Source organism: Ovis canadensis, chromosome 9, assembly GCF_042477335.2.
Source record: "Ovis canadensis isolate MfBH-ARS-UI-01 breed Bighorn chromosome 9, ARS-UI_OviCan_v2, whole genome shotgun sequence".
Taxonomy (NCBI): domain Eukaryota; kingdom Metazoa; phylum Chordata; class Mammalia; order Artiodactyla; family Bovidae; genus Ovis; species Ovis canadensis.
In genome coordinates this window covers 84,373,965-84,389,183 of record NC_091253.1, presented here as the reverse complement: position 1 = coordinate 84,389,183, position 15,219 = coordinate 84,373,965, and the positions used below count along the sequence as shown (strand labels likewise).

The following is a 15,219-nucleotide window of genomic DNA, read 5'->3' as shown; positions in this document are numbered from 1 at the left end:
CTTGTAAATGAAAGAGGTTTTTACTTTTTAAGGGCATTTCTAAACTATCATATTCCACCTAGAAAATTAGCCTCCTAAATCCATTTGGTTTCAAAGTTGTATATTGTTAAGTCAGAAATAATGCTTAACTTCAAACAAATCCAGACTTCTATAAAGTAAAACGTGAGGCCACCCCTCCAGCCCCCTCAATTCTTTCTTTACAAGGAAGTCTTTACATAGTTTTTCAGGTTTTCTCCTATATCTCTGTAACATAGATATCCACACACAGCTTATTTTTAAATAAAAATAGGATCATCCCTCACACACTCTGTCCCTCACTTTTTTGCTTACCTAGTGTTCGTCGTTGTCTGGTCACTCAGCCGTGTCCGACTCTTCAGAGCCTAAGATTTCTGACCGCCTGGCTCTTTGTCTTCCTCCCATGCCCCCAGTCTCTAGTAGGCACTGAATGACTGAGGCAAGCACTTTCCATAATCTCTTTTCAAGATAGACAGTGATGTGGAAAAGGCATGGAGTGTGGGTCATCAGATAATGAACCATGTCACTCTTTGGCCCAGAACATTTGGACGATGTGACCAGGTGTTCCATGCTGGGTTTTATAGCCTACGTTATTCAGCCTGGAAGATTTTCCTACTTGATGGAGTCGCCCTTAAGCAGACGCCGTTTGTTCTGGGTGGAGCTTTCTGAGTGAGCATATATCAAGCAGTACGTTTAAAGTAATATCGTGTATGGAACAGATACTCAGCAGATGTGAACTGTTCTCTGCTCTCACTTTAAATAGCCCCAAATGTTGGAAATTAATGTGTACACAGGGTTAAAATGGCTTCCCGGGTGGCGCGAGTGGTAAGGAGCCCCTCTGCCAATGCAGGAGAAACTGACTCGGATTCTGTCCCTGGGTCAGGAAGATCTGGAGGAGGGCATGGCAGCCCACTCCAGTATTCATGCGTGGAGAATCCCATGGACAGAGGAGCCTGGCGGGCTACAGTCCATAGTGTCGCAAAGGGTTGGACACAACTGAAATGACTCAGCACGCACACACGAGGTTAAAAATGGTATACACAAGTATCATGGAACAGCTTATAGTGAAAACCTTGCTGGCCTTTAGAAGAAATGTGGTTATTGTCTCCTTTACTTTAGTAAAGGATGGTTTGGTCTAGAAAGTCTGTAACAGTATTGTAGAGGAAATGTGTTGAAAACTTCCCTAATTAAGTTCTTGTCTCTAAATTGAAGTTTACCCATTTCAGTATTGTAAAGTTTTCTTATGGTCTTTATTTTGCTAGCATGGATAGCTTTATTTTAATATATGAGTGTAATTATGGTCTTTTTAAAAAAGGATAACAAGACACATCAGAACTATTTTATTTACTGGAAGATTAACCCATAGAATATTCTTAGATCCAAGTCCAGTGACTTGAGAGAGGGAAAAGGAAACAATAAAACTGTGGAAGTGATTAGCAGTAGAGAATACCCCTGGGATTGTTTAGCTAGATTTAAAAAATGAAACTGAGGGGAAACAGGACAACACCCTTCATGCAAGAACGGTCAAAATAATGCAAGAAGAAAAAAGTTTACAACAAAGCAAAAGGCAGGCAGCGCACACAAGCGACATTTCCTAACAGTTGTTCAGAATTGAGCTTATGTCCACAGTGGTTCTTTACCTGCAGAATTTAATAAAAATGCAAAATCATTGCTAAATTCTCTAGAGTTGTGGTTAACAGTCTAAGGAGTACATCTGAGGAATTACCTACAAACACACAAGAGGCTCAGATGCCAGTGTCAGCCAATTTCAATCTGAGACTGCTTTTTAAAGATTCATCTTCTGAACCCCTCCACCCAGATGGGGTTGTTGACTTAAAAATTTGTGAGCTTCTTGAGGTCTCATTCAGATAGTGATTCTTCTCTATTTCACACAGACCACACTCAATAGGATCATCATGGATAAGTCAGCTTTCCTACCTGTCAGCCAGACCAGCATTCTACATCTACATGGATCAGGAGAAGCAGAAAGCTCTGCCTTGGCCAAAACTGACCAGTGTCGGTGTCCATTGCCCTTGCAAGGCCACAGAGTATCAAGTTGAAATTTGCAAAAATCATCTAAAATGATCAAAGTCCCATCTTTAGTCTTTTAATGGAAAGTCCACTATGGGTATGATTGATCACTACTTATAAAGTGTAAAAGTACAGCCATAACAGAGTTTCAAAGAATGGTTTCTATAAACAACAACAAAAAAAGGATATCAAAAGTGAAAAATAAATTGGATACAGCAAAAGTTTTTGTTGATGGTTGCCCAAAAGTGGAGTAAACAGTATGTGCAACACTGCCTTAAACCTGACAGTAGTAGTAGTAGTCTTTTTTTAACTAGAGGATAAACCAGAATGTGAGACCTAAAAAGCAGTTCTCATGGGTCTCACTGTTTCCTAGGTATGTAGATGACCTCGTTGAGTAATTCTGTGACAAACCATTCTTAATTATCTTTTTCACCAACACAACTGGCCAGATTTTATAGTGACCGGTATACATATATGGGCTGATTCTCAGAATAATTACTTGTCAGTACAGGTTTTAATGTGTTACTAGAAACATCATTTGTTTTTTAAAAGTTGAGACCACACAAGTACTTTATTTTCCCACAAGAGGGCACTCTGGTGCCGCTGAAAAGCTAACAGTCTCTCCCCACCCCCTTTCACTGCCCCTCAGGGTAGTTGTGAAATACAGTTTAGAGAAGCCCATTCTGATTTGTTATATTTTGTTACAAGTATTTATTCATGTAAAGTTCTCAGAAAATGTTAGATGACTCATATTCATTTTGTGATTTAATCCAGCCGTGTGTGTGTGTGTGTGTGTGTGTGTGTGTGTGTGTAGAACCCAGACACCTTTCAGGTGCCCGCTAGTGACAGAGTTTTCACGAACAATAAAATGAAAAAAATAAGGATGTCTGTGTGTGCCTGTATAATCACTTACCTAGCAGACAGTTGTTGAGCGCACACTAGGCACCAGGCATTGTTTTAGGTGCAGGGCATATGCCTAAATCATGCTGGGCAGTAAAAAGGCAGAGTGCCTGCCTTGGTGGGCCTTAAAACAAAGTCACCTGGTGGCAGCCTTACTTGACGAAGTATAAACTTGGCAACCCCAAATAAGAAAAAGGTATTTTACTGATCTGTGAAATCCAAAGTCTGAAAACGGTTAAGGATATCGGTCCAAAAAAGTCAACCTGTCATTTCTGTCAGTGGGTATAGAATAGACTAGTCTTTTTTTTGGGGGGGGGGTATTTTTTAAAATATAAATTTATTTCAATTGGAGGCTAATTACAATATTGTATTGGTTTTGCCACACATTGACATGAATCCACCACAGGTATAGACATGTTCCCCATCCTGAACCCCCCTCCCTCTTCCCTCCCCGTACATCCCTCTGGGCCATCCCAGTGCACCAGCCCCAAGCATCCTGTATCGTACATCGAACCTGGACTGGCGATTCATCTCACATATGGTGATATACATGTTTCAATGCCATTCTCCCAAACCATCCCATCCTCGCCCTCTCCCACAGAGTCCAAAAGACTGTTCTATACATCTGTGTCTAATTTTTTTCTTTTTTTTTTTTTTCAGATCTGACCACATGGTTAGTCTGGTTCAGCACTGTCCAAGAGATTTTCCTATCGCGATGGACATTGTGTTTCTGCTCCCCAGTGTGGTGGCCTCTATCGCAGGTGGCCACAGGTCACTTAAAGTGTGGCTGAGGTGACTGAGGGACTGCCCTTGTTATCTTATTTGAATTTAGTTAATGTGGACAGCTACAGATGACTAGTGGCTAGCACACTGTGTCAGGTTGGACACACTGGAGCAAGGAGCTGTTCTGCCCTTGATGTTCTAACATGCTGCATGTCTGGTGGCTCTCTTTGTCTCTTAACTGGCAGAGCCAGCCCAGCTTCTTTTCGCTTTGATTGCAAGACTTGATTTCCCAGGAGAGCAAAGGCTTGCTTTCTGGGTCATTGTTGATGGGCCTCAGACTGCTACACGAGACAGCTTTCTCTTTGATCACAAAAGACAGCTACGCATACTTTGTGCCTTTCTGTGCATGAGGGTAAACCCGTTGCAGTATTAAAAGACCAAAAGCTGTTTCTGATGGGAAATATTGAATCAGCGGGATTGAAAACACAGCTGGGTGGCTCTAAAGGGAGTGTAATTTCTCCTGTCAGTCAGCGCTCACTTGGCACTCATTGTGGGCAGAGCGGCTGCCATGCCAGGCTCTGGAGGGAGACTTTGAGGGGACGTTCAGTACATGTTCTTGAAGGACATTATTGGTCTCTGTTGACTCTTGGAGGGATTTAAGAGGTTCATAAAATAGCGAACAGCTCAGGTTTTCAGCAAGAAGTCTAGCAGTTTACAGGGCGGCCTTGGAAAGAGGCAAGTTGTGTACACGGACGTCTCCCTTGTGTGCGGGTGGTTTTCACCAGTGATGTGTTGTCACAGGTTTTGCCTCCTTGAACCCAGTGGCAGGATAACTAGCCAAGGAAGGAAAGAGTGACATCCAAACTCAAACCTCCACACCTCCTTACTCCAGCCTCTCACACCCACCTCTGTTCTCTGCTCCTTGTCTCGCCCTTTGCATCCAGGCACTCCAGCGTTCGGGGTTCCCCCTCCCCTTCTCCACCCCCGGCCCTGCTCTCTTGACAGCCTCCTAACCAGCCTTGTCTCCCACCTTGCTCAGCCTCAGTGCGCCCGAGCACTGCTACTAGAGGAATGTCTGCTCACAGACCTGAAGGGCTCACTTACCCACGGAACAATGTCCCTTGGTGCAAAATGGATGCTTTCCTTCTTTTTAATTTAGCTTCTCTGTGTGGGTTCTGAAAGCAGAATATTATTTTATTATTGTTTTATGTTTGTTTTCAACTTGACCACACTCTCTCTGATGGAGAATTTAGGCCATGGGTGCTGGTGAGGAATGCCCAGCGGTCTGCGGTCTCTGCTGGCCCCTTGGAGCTGGACATACCTGCCATGTTCAGATCTCTGTGCTCTCTTCTTGTGTGATCTTGGGCAGCCTGACATCCTGGAGTCTGAACCTATTTCTTTACCTGCAGAAGAGGGATAATTGTAACAACACTCTAGGACTACTGTGAGAATTAAACCTCATGGTGTGTACCAACTTCCTAGTAAGACACATGGCAAAGAGGAGGGGTTTAACTTGTTAGCTGCTGGGTTTTTTTTTGTTAGTAGTATTCTTTTTTATGTTACCTGATGATTGTTTCTTTCTTGTCTCTTCTACATGTCATGTGAATTAAAATCAGTTTTTCTCTAGCTACATATAGTTTGAAGGCAAATTCCCCCATTAAAAACTCACCAGGATCATGTGACTGGAAATTCTATTCCAAGGCATAATCCCCAGAGAATTGTAAACATATATCCTTACAAAACCTGTACATGAAAGTTCATAGCAGCATTATTTATAATAGTCAAGAAGTGGACACAACACATGTGCCCATCAACTTATGATGGATGAGTGAATAAACTGGTACAGCCACACAATGGAATATCAGCCAGAAAAAGGAATGGAGTTCCAATCTACAATATGGATGACTCTTGAAAACATTATGCCAAGTGAAGGAAGCCAGACATAAAAGGTCATATATTTGTATGATTCCATTTATATGAAGTGTCAGGAATAGGCAAAGCCCAAGATCCAGAAAGACTGATGGTTGGTAGAGACCAGGAAAAGGGAGGGATTTGGGAGTGACTGCTGCTGCTGCTGCTGCTGCTGCTGCTGCTAAGTCGCTTCAGTAGTGTCCGACTCTGTGCAGCCCCGTAGATAGCAGCCCACCAGTCTCCCCCGTCCCTGATATTCTCCAGGCAAGAACACTGGAGTGAGTTGCCATTTCCTTCTCCAGTGCATGAAAGTGAAAAGTGAAAATGAAGTCGCTCAGTCATGTCCGACTCTTCGAGACCCCATGGACTGCAGCCTACCAGGCTCCTCCATCCATGGGATTTTCCAGGCAAGAGTACTGGAGTGGGGTGCCATTGCCTTCTCTGGGGAGTGACTGCTAATTGTACCCAATTCTTTCACTCCAGGAGATGGTGATGGACAGAGAGGCCTGGCGTGCTGCGATTCATGGGGTCGCAAGGTTGGACACGACTGAGCGACTGAACTGAACTGAAAAATAGTCTGAGATTAGATAATGGTGATAGTTGCATAGCTTTGTGAATATATCAAAACCCACTGAAGTGGTGGCTCAGACGGTAAAGGACCTGCCTGCAATGTGGGAGACCTGGGTTCAATCCCTGGGTTGGGAAGATCCCCTGGAGAAGGGAATGGCAACCCACTCCAGTATTCTGACCTGGAGAATTCCATGGGTAAAGGAGCCTGGCAGGCAGTCCATGAGGTTGCAAAGAGTCAGACATGACTGAGGAACTAAGCACAGCACAGCACACTGAACTGGACATTTTAAAAGGACAAATTTTATGATCTATATATTATTTCTAAATTTTAAAAGGCTGCCAGGTTTTTAAATTTTCACATTACATACAAATTCCCTCAATTCGCTTCTCATATATCAGTGTAGCTAAAAAATTAATTTGAATTCCCCTTTATGAAAGATGTGGAGTTTTACACTTGAAGGTTTTACTCCTTTCAGTACTCTTGCTATTTATTCTAAGGTTTAATGGCCTTTCCTGTCAGTGTCTTTATTTTCGTGTTTTCTTTTGTTCCACTCATCCTTGCAGTTGGACTTGGCTGCAGCAGGCTGCGGACCCCTCCCCACTACCGGGTCATCACACATCTGTTTCAGGGAACTCTGCTATTGCCAGTTGTCATGACAACAGTCAGCACTCCTTCCCAGCAGTGTCTGAGAAAGTAAGCTATGTGAGGATTAACTGGTCTGATGGTCTCTCTGCCGCTTTAGTATGAGTCACACACTCCTCTACACTCTCTATAGAGAATATAAATACACTCTGTAGAGAGTATCTCTAGTTCATTCATTTACCAGGGTATTCCCTGGTGGCTCAGACAGTGAAGAGTCTGCCTGCAGTGACAGAGACCTGGGTTTGATCCCTGGGTTGGGAAGATATCCTGGAGAAATAAATGGCAACCCCCCCACCCCCGCCCCTCAGTGTTCTTGCCTGAAAAATCCCATGGACAGAGGAGCCTGGCAGGCTACAGTCCATGGGGTCACAAAGTCAGGACACGACAGCGACTTCACATTCTTTCACTGGACAAGACAACCCTTCCCTGAAGGTACACATTATGAGTTCCCTGAGGGCAGAATCCATTTCCTTCAGCAAATGTTGACTAGTTGTGAAAACCCGGCTGTGACAAAGCAGTCTGGAGAAGGACCCTGCCCACCTGAAGCTGACCTGTTGGTGGTGGAGCGGCAACAAACACATCAAGTGCAGCCTTTCACCTCTGACCTTGTGAGGTGATGAGAGAGTGACCTGGGCTGAGAAGGGGTGAGGAGAGCTGCTTTAAATACGGTGGTGACTTGCCCTAGAAGACACTGGGCCTGCGTAGAACTAGGGGAAGGCCATCCCTGGCTGGAGGGACAGCAGATGCAAAGGTCCCTGCAGGGAAGGCACCCAGAGGGTTCAAATAGCAAGGCCAGCACAGCTTCTGACCAAGAGCTTAAGCAGAGGGGGGGTGTCAACAGTTTTAAGCCAGGTAGGGTTTTGCAGACCACGGCAGAGAACCTAGGTTGAGTTCTTATAGCAAAGGGAAACCACTGTAGGGTCTGATTGACGTGTTTCAAGAATCCCCAGCAGGGCTCTTACTCATGTGTTTGTCACTCTGTTTCTTACATCATGTTTGTCACCTTTATGGCCAGTGCTGGGTTCATCCAGCACATGGATTTATTGAGAGCTTTCTATGCCAGGAAGTATGTTGGACTTTGCACCCCAAAGCTGTCCACCCCGTCACTTTTTAAGAGTGCTTTGCGAACAGATTCAGTGCTATCCTGCAAATGTCCATGGAGATCCAGGCAGAGTTTAGTAATTTGTGAACTTTACTATGAATTTCTGCACCAATTTCTTCAAACTCCTAGTCATCATGTGTTTATAAAATTACTTGGCTGTTTAGATCCTATTGGCTACATACCCAGCTAACTCCGCAGCTCTTTGGCAATAGCCAACATATGACAACAGGGGTCGTGGGGGTGGAGGACACTGTGGTTTCCTTCTCATTTTCCCAATATGTCTGTGTCTCACTTCCACATTCATAACAGGGGCAAGTTGTCTTTTTGCTTCAATCCATTCTGCTCTTCTGCTGGGAAAGAAGAAGCTATGCTCTCTATTCTTTAACTTAACAGAAATCTATCAGAGCGACGTCTCTCGTGGTCCAGTGGCTAAGACTCCACTCTCCCAATGCAGGGGGCCCGGGGTTCAATCCCTAGTCGAAGACCTAAAATCCCACATGCTGCAACTAAGAGCCAGCACAGCCAAGAGAATAAATATTTTTAAAAATGCCTCTGTCATATAAATGGTTGCTACTCTAACCTCTCTCTTGCCTCTGCCTCTTAAGTCATTCAAGGTATTCATCTGGCTCAGCTATTATCGCATGCCTAACTCTTTCAGGAAGTACTGCAACTTCAGAGAGGTGTGACCACTGGGAAAAAGGAATTGATTGCTTGAGAATTGCTAGTGTTAGTTCTGGAATGGGGCCGTCTAACTAGGTACTTCAGTTGAAGGGAAGTGTGAGCTTTTCCCAAAGTGCTACAGATTTTAATTGGCTGTTTGCCCTTGCTTCAGAATTCCTTTTCTGAAATAAATGATTTGGAAGGCTCTTATCTTCAGACTCAGACACACAGCTTCAGTTCCTCCTCCCTGGAAAAGTTAACTCTCCAGTTTAGTCTCCCCAAACTCATCAAATTCCACATTGAAATGGTGAGGCCCCAATAACATTTATCAAGACTTCTCCATTTTTCCTTTTTTTTACTCCCTCTTTGATAACTTTGCATATCTTTCATGCCTTATTTTGTTTGGTCACAATCTTTTACCATTCTGGTTCTCTTTTAATTGTTTTACCTTGGTAATTCTTCTGTTTATTCTGTTTTCCCTTATTCTTGCTTCATTTCAGAACCCCTTTCCAATGAACCTCCTTTTGCTCCTGTAAGGAACAGTTTGCATGTTGAAAGGCTTGCCTGAAATTTCATGATGCTAAGCGGCCCTTTCAAATCCTCTCTGAAACTGAGGGGGATGAATGGTGAAATCATGCAGGGAGACAGTAGAGTAGTTGGGGGGATTCTCCAGAGAAACAGAACCAATAGGAAACTCTGAGAAGAGATTTATTATAATGAATTGGCTCACACAGTTATGGAGGCTGGAAAGTTCCAGACCTCCAGAGCTGATGTCGTAGTCTGAGTCCGAAGGCCAGACACTGCAGTAGAATGAGGAAGAACTAATGTCCAAGCTCGAAGGCCATCAGGCAGGAGAACTCTCTCTGACCTGTGGGAGGTCAGCCTTTTGTTTTATTCAGGTCTTCAACTGATTGGATGAAGCCCACTCACATTACGGAGGGCAGTCTGCTTTACTTGGGTCCACCCTTTTAAATATTAATCTCATCCAAATACACCCACACAGAAACTCTCAGAGTAAAGTTTGACTATCGTCTGGGTACCCAGTGATCCAGTCAAGAATAATACATAAAATTAATCCCCTATAAGCAGCTCTTCCTTTCTCAGTAACCACACAATCCTGGGTTTAGGGTTATTTTTTGTTTGATGTATACAGAAGTTGAACCAAAATAAGAAGGACTGGAATGTCAGTCCAGAGCTGGAACGTTATTTTTAAGTTTTATACCATTCTGGTTTCACAAGCTCCTTATGTACCCTTTACCAGGTTGTGAACATGCTCTTTTTACTGGTCTCTGTCTCCCAATCCTCACAGGAATTGTTCCAGAACTTCCCATTCTCCAAGGTTCCTTCCCAACTCCTGCCCCTTTGAGCTCTATTTAAGATCTGGCCTCTCACAGATGGGCAAAACTGAGACTCAGGTCCATTGCTCTGCCTAAGGCCACATGGCCACTGAACAGTCAAACTGAAGTTTAGTTTGGAACTAGTGGGCTCCTTAGTCCCAAGAGCCTGCTGGGTGGGAGGCATCATGCTAAGTGTTAAATGTCCTTGCTTTTTCAACACCTCTGGACTTCTCCCTGCCTTTGTCATTCCCATTTCTGGAAAGGTATGTCCTGTTTCAACCAGTATTTCCCTGCTCCTGCTACCTGCAACACTTGGCTCGATCTTACGACAGTATGTGACAGTAAGTCACTTTGAGCTTCTAATATTTTTTTCTTTCTTTTTTATTTTTCGCCTTTGTCTTATATAAGCATAATTCTGTCCTCTTTACAAAAAACTCTCCTTTAACCCTATGTCCTTCTAAAGCTACTTAGCGATCTCTCCCTTTTCTTTTACTCTCCATTTTGTTATTATTATTATTATTTTATTATTCCAGATAAGCCCTCAGTCTGCCCATCCGTGGAAAACTATTCCTGGCAAAGTCATTGAGAACATCCTGTTTCATCAGACGTAATGGCCGCTCTGCTTGAGTCCACGGCCTTTGTCCCCATTGACCACTTCTTCCAGAAACTCATTTCTTCTCTTTTCTTGCACTGTTTTCCTCATTTTCTGCCCAATCCTTCCCTCGATGGTTCTCTCAATTGGTTGTGCATCAGAATCATCCGGAGAGCTTGTTAAGCCACAGGTTGTTGGCCCCAACCCAGAGCTTCTGACTCCGCAGGTCTAGGATGGGGTCAAAGGTTTGGCATCTAATGAATTCCAGGTGATGCTGATGGATTCCAGGTGCTCCAGAAACCACATTTAGATGCTGAGTTTGCTGATTTTTCAGAATGTTCTCTCTTTGTGAGCTCTTCTTAGTGTCATTCATTTGAGATGGTTGGATGGCATCACTGATTCAATGGACATGAACTTTGGCAAACTCTGGGAGATGGTGAGGAATAGGGAAGCCTGGTGTGCTGCAATCCACAGGGTCGCAAAGAGCTGGACACAACTTGGCAACTGAATAACAAAATACATCTCATAGATTCTGGATCATCTATTTCTGAAATTCCATCTCTCATTCCCACTTCTCTCCAGTCTGGCAGGGAGATGTACTTTAAGATTGTCTCCAGTATTTCTTGAAAGAGGCAGTTTTGGCATTTGGGATGTAGCGGTTCTCTATTGAGTGGGGCTGTCCTCTTCCTTGAAGAATGCTTAGTAGCACCTAGCCACTGGAACAACCACAGCAAACATTTTGCAGCTGTGTGAACTTAGGCAACGTTAACGAACCTCTCTGAGTCTCCATCTCTCTCACCTGTGAAAAGAACTCCTTCACAAAGTTATTGTGAAGATTAGCAGTGAGAAACACTGAGCTCTTTTCTCTGACACAGATGGGGCACTCAGCAATTAATAGCTCTCTCTATGGGTCTGATAATCTCTACCTCATATCACTGCAGCTGCCCACTTCCTGCTCACACAGTCTTGGTGCTCCAACCCTTGCTCATACTGCTATAAAAGTAGCTCCTAAGAGGCAGGGTTTAAAACACAGAGATCACTTTCTCCTTGGGCATCTTCATGTGTCTCCATCACACATACAGTAAACCTCAAGTCCTTAGCCTATGAGTAGCCTACATATCACGGAATCTCGCCAAGTGAGGTTCAGGAGGCTTCTTCTGGGTTCTAAAGTACCTCATTCCTTTGTAACTTAATGAGGGAAATAGTCACCACTAATAGTAAATGACCTGGCAGAAATTTCTTTAAGCCTAGATTTCCTATTGCAAAATATCAGCAAGAGACACTTAAAATCATGAGGATTTTAGATCTGTCAATAAAGGATCAGGAAGTCATATAGAAGGAATAATTCAGAAGGTGAATTTTCTGAAGTTGTGTCTAGGGTAGCCACACAATTTGTTGTTTAACACTATAGTTATATGTATCTATGAAACCTTATAAATTGTATTAATCACATAGAATATGAGCTTAATAGAAATATCTGAGCTGAACACACATGACATACATTTAAACAAGGAGACTTCACTGCCGCTCCTCCTGCTGCTTTTCCTGATCCCAGGCGGCTCACTTTACTTGTCCTCTTTGGAAGCTATGTTAGTTGTGGCTACGTCTACTGCAGTGTAAGACTTGTAACTGGGTCCTGCAAGAGCCTCAGTGTAAAGGGGAGAATGAGGCACTGACAAAATCTTGTTCCAGTATGCCTGGAGCCAAATTAATTTAAATTTGTCATCTCTCTCTCTCTTTTTTTTTTTTTTTTTTTTCACAAAACAGAACACACAAAATAATCCATAATCCCACATATCTGTGTTGTTTTTGTAAAACATTACCACCTCAGTGGCCATCAACAGACAAATGGATGAAGAATATTGCACTGTGTATATACGTACACATACGCACACAATGGAATATTATCCAGCCATAAAAAGAATGAAATCTTGCCATTTGTGATAAAGTGGATGGACCTAGAGGGTATTATGCTGACTGGAGTAAGTTAGAGAAAGACAAATACTGTACGGTCTCACTAACGTGGATGGAATCTAAAAAGCAAAACAGGGACTTCCCTGGTGGTCCAGTGGTTAAGAATCTGCCTTCCAATGCAGGGCACATGGGTTAGATCCCCTGCTGGGGAACTAAGATCCCACATGCCCCAGGGCAACTAGGCCTGTATGCTGCAATTACTGAGCTTGCGCACTCCACAGCCTGCTCACCGCAACTGGAGCGAAGCCGGAGAGCGGCAATGGAAACCCCACGAGCTGCAACCAAGATCCTGATGCTGCAACCAACACAGCCAAATAAATAAGTACACATTTTTAAAATAATAAAAATAAAAAGGGACTTCCCTGGTGGTACAGTGGACAAGAATCCACCTGCCAGTGCAGGGAACACAGGTTTGACCCCTGATCTGGGAAGATTCCACGTGTCATAAAGCAACTAAGCTCCTGTGCCACAACTACGGAGCCCACGTGCCTCAGCTACTGGAGCCCAGGTGTCCTAGGGCCTGTGCTCCACAGCCAGAGAAGCCGCCGCGAGAAGAAGTGCTTGCATTGCAACAAAGAGTAGCCCCTGCTCAGCACAACTAGAGAGAGCCCTGCACACAGCAACCAAAAAATAAATTTTTTAAAAATAGAAAAAAAAAGAAAGAAAACCATTAACAAAATAGAAACAGAGTCATAGATACAGAAAACAAGTGGTTGTCGCCAACAGCCTGGGAAATCTTTTCCTGGTCTGAGGGTATAAATATCTGACCCTTACTCATGATTTTCCTATGCTCTGAATTTTCTTAAGGGCCTAGGCTTTTAAAACTAAAAACAGACTCTTTTTTCTCCCTCCTTCCATCATGGTATTTTTTAATTTACAAAACAGTCTAGATGCCTAAGTGGGGCAAAATCCAAGAAGATGTATATGTGTATGTTGCAATGGAGGGCAGGGGTGGGTGGGGGAAAGCAGTGGTGTTGGTGGAGGGGATGAAGCAGATAAAAGAAAAAAAAGAAAACAGTATCATTTACTATTTTAAGCCTTGCATCCATTTAAAAACTTCAGACTTTTTAGAGATGCTTGTGATAAACTTTCATAATATTTCAAGGAGGACATAGGTAAAACTCATAATATTTGAAAATTTTAAGCTTTGACCCATTATGATCTGTCAAAAAGAAGGTAAAGTGAAAGTGAAGTCGCTCAGTTGTGTCTGACTCTTTGCGACCCCATGGATTGTAACCCACCAGACTCCTCAGTCCATGGAATTTTCCAGGCAAGAGTACTGGAGTGGGTTGCCATTTCCTTGTCCAAGGCAGAGCCACTTTCAAATCCAATAAATACTCTTCATTTGCTTCAGCCATTTAGGAAGTATTTTCAGAGCCTACAGTGTTTCAGGGTCTAGGTGCTAGGATATAGCAGTGTGCAAAGAAGAAAGAAATCCCTGCCCTTGAGGATTTTATTTTCTAGAAGGGGAAAACAGACAACTAAGAAATCAAGTAAAACAGAATGTAAGAAGATGATAAACACAATGGAGAGGAATAAAGCTGGAGATGTCGGGGAGAGGTTGCAGTTTTAAACGGAATATCAGTGCTCCTTAGTATTTTTGTTTTTGTTTAATAAACAAGGTGAGGGGCAGGATCTGACGGTGGGGAGGAGGCCCCTCCTTGTCAGGGATGAGCGGGTCTCACAGGACCATGATGACTCAGCACAGGAACATCTTTGCGATGCAGCGGATCTTGTTGACTGGCTTGGACTTCTTGCCCTTGCCACCCTTGGAAACCTCGGCCCACCTCTCCTTCGCGTTCTCCAGCACCATGTTGCAGTGCCCATCGGAGGCCTTCACAGCGTCCAGGAGCTTCCTGTTGTTGTGGCAGCTGATGGGCACCTGGGTGTTGTTCTTGACCGGCTGCACGAGCACGGAGAGTGGCCTCGGGTTAACCTTCTCCTCCCGCGTCTGCAGCTGCTCTGGGATCGTCTCGCCCCTGCGTTTCTTGAGAAGGCCCATGGTGGCTCTCAGGTCACTTCTGTCTCCTCCGTTTCCTCAGCCTCTTCACTGCCTGTTTCAGACTTTGATTTCTAAAGGGGAGGAGGCTGGGTGGCTCCCAGGCTCCATCCTTTCCTCAGAGCAGAGCAGAGTGGGGACAATGAGGTGTCTGCCATGGGGGTCTGGCTAGTCTCCATGCACCAGAGTTCCCAGGGTGCAGAAGGGCAGTGAGAGGGGGCTCAGCTCTTTGGGAGGTGGTGAGGAGGATGGAGGCTTCTATCTGGGGAAGACACTCGAGAATACTCTGGAAACATCAAGAAATCTCAACTTATCCCGCTCTTGGAGAGCATCTCCTGTTATTATGGAGAGGGCTGGCTGCTCAGGTTCTTTGCCACATGGGTGGGACCTGTTGTCATGTGTTAGTCCCTCAGTCATGACTATTTGTGACCCCATGGACTGTAGCCTACCAGGCTCCTCTGTACATGGGATTTTCCAGGCAAGAGTACTGGGATGGGTGGCCATTCCCTTCTCCAGGGCATCCTCCCAACCCAGGAATGGAGCCTGGGTTTCCTGTATTGCAGGCTGATTCTTTATCGTCTTAACCACAGGGGAAGCTCTCTGTTGTCTTGGGTTAACCAATTGTCCTGAGTCTTCTCAGGACTCCTAGAAGGCTCCTAGGAGTTTTGAGAATTGGATGGAAAAAAAAATCAGATAGTTAGGGCTCTCCTGACAGTGGGGGGCTCCAGTTATCCATATGTCAAAAATAAAATCAATGTTTTC

The 15,219-nt window shown here is 44.1% G+C and overlaps 1 pseudogene; it reads right to left on the bottom strand.

Moving 5' to 3' along the window:
* Positions 1-13,457: 13,457 nt before the first annotated feature.
* LOC138446283 (small nuclear ribonucleoprotein Sm D2 pseudogene) lies at positions 13,458-15,219 on the bottom strand (annotated as a pseudogene).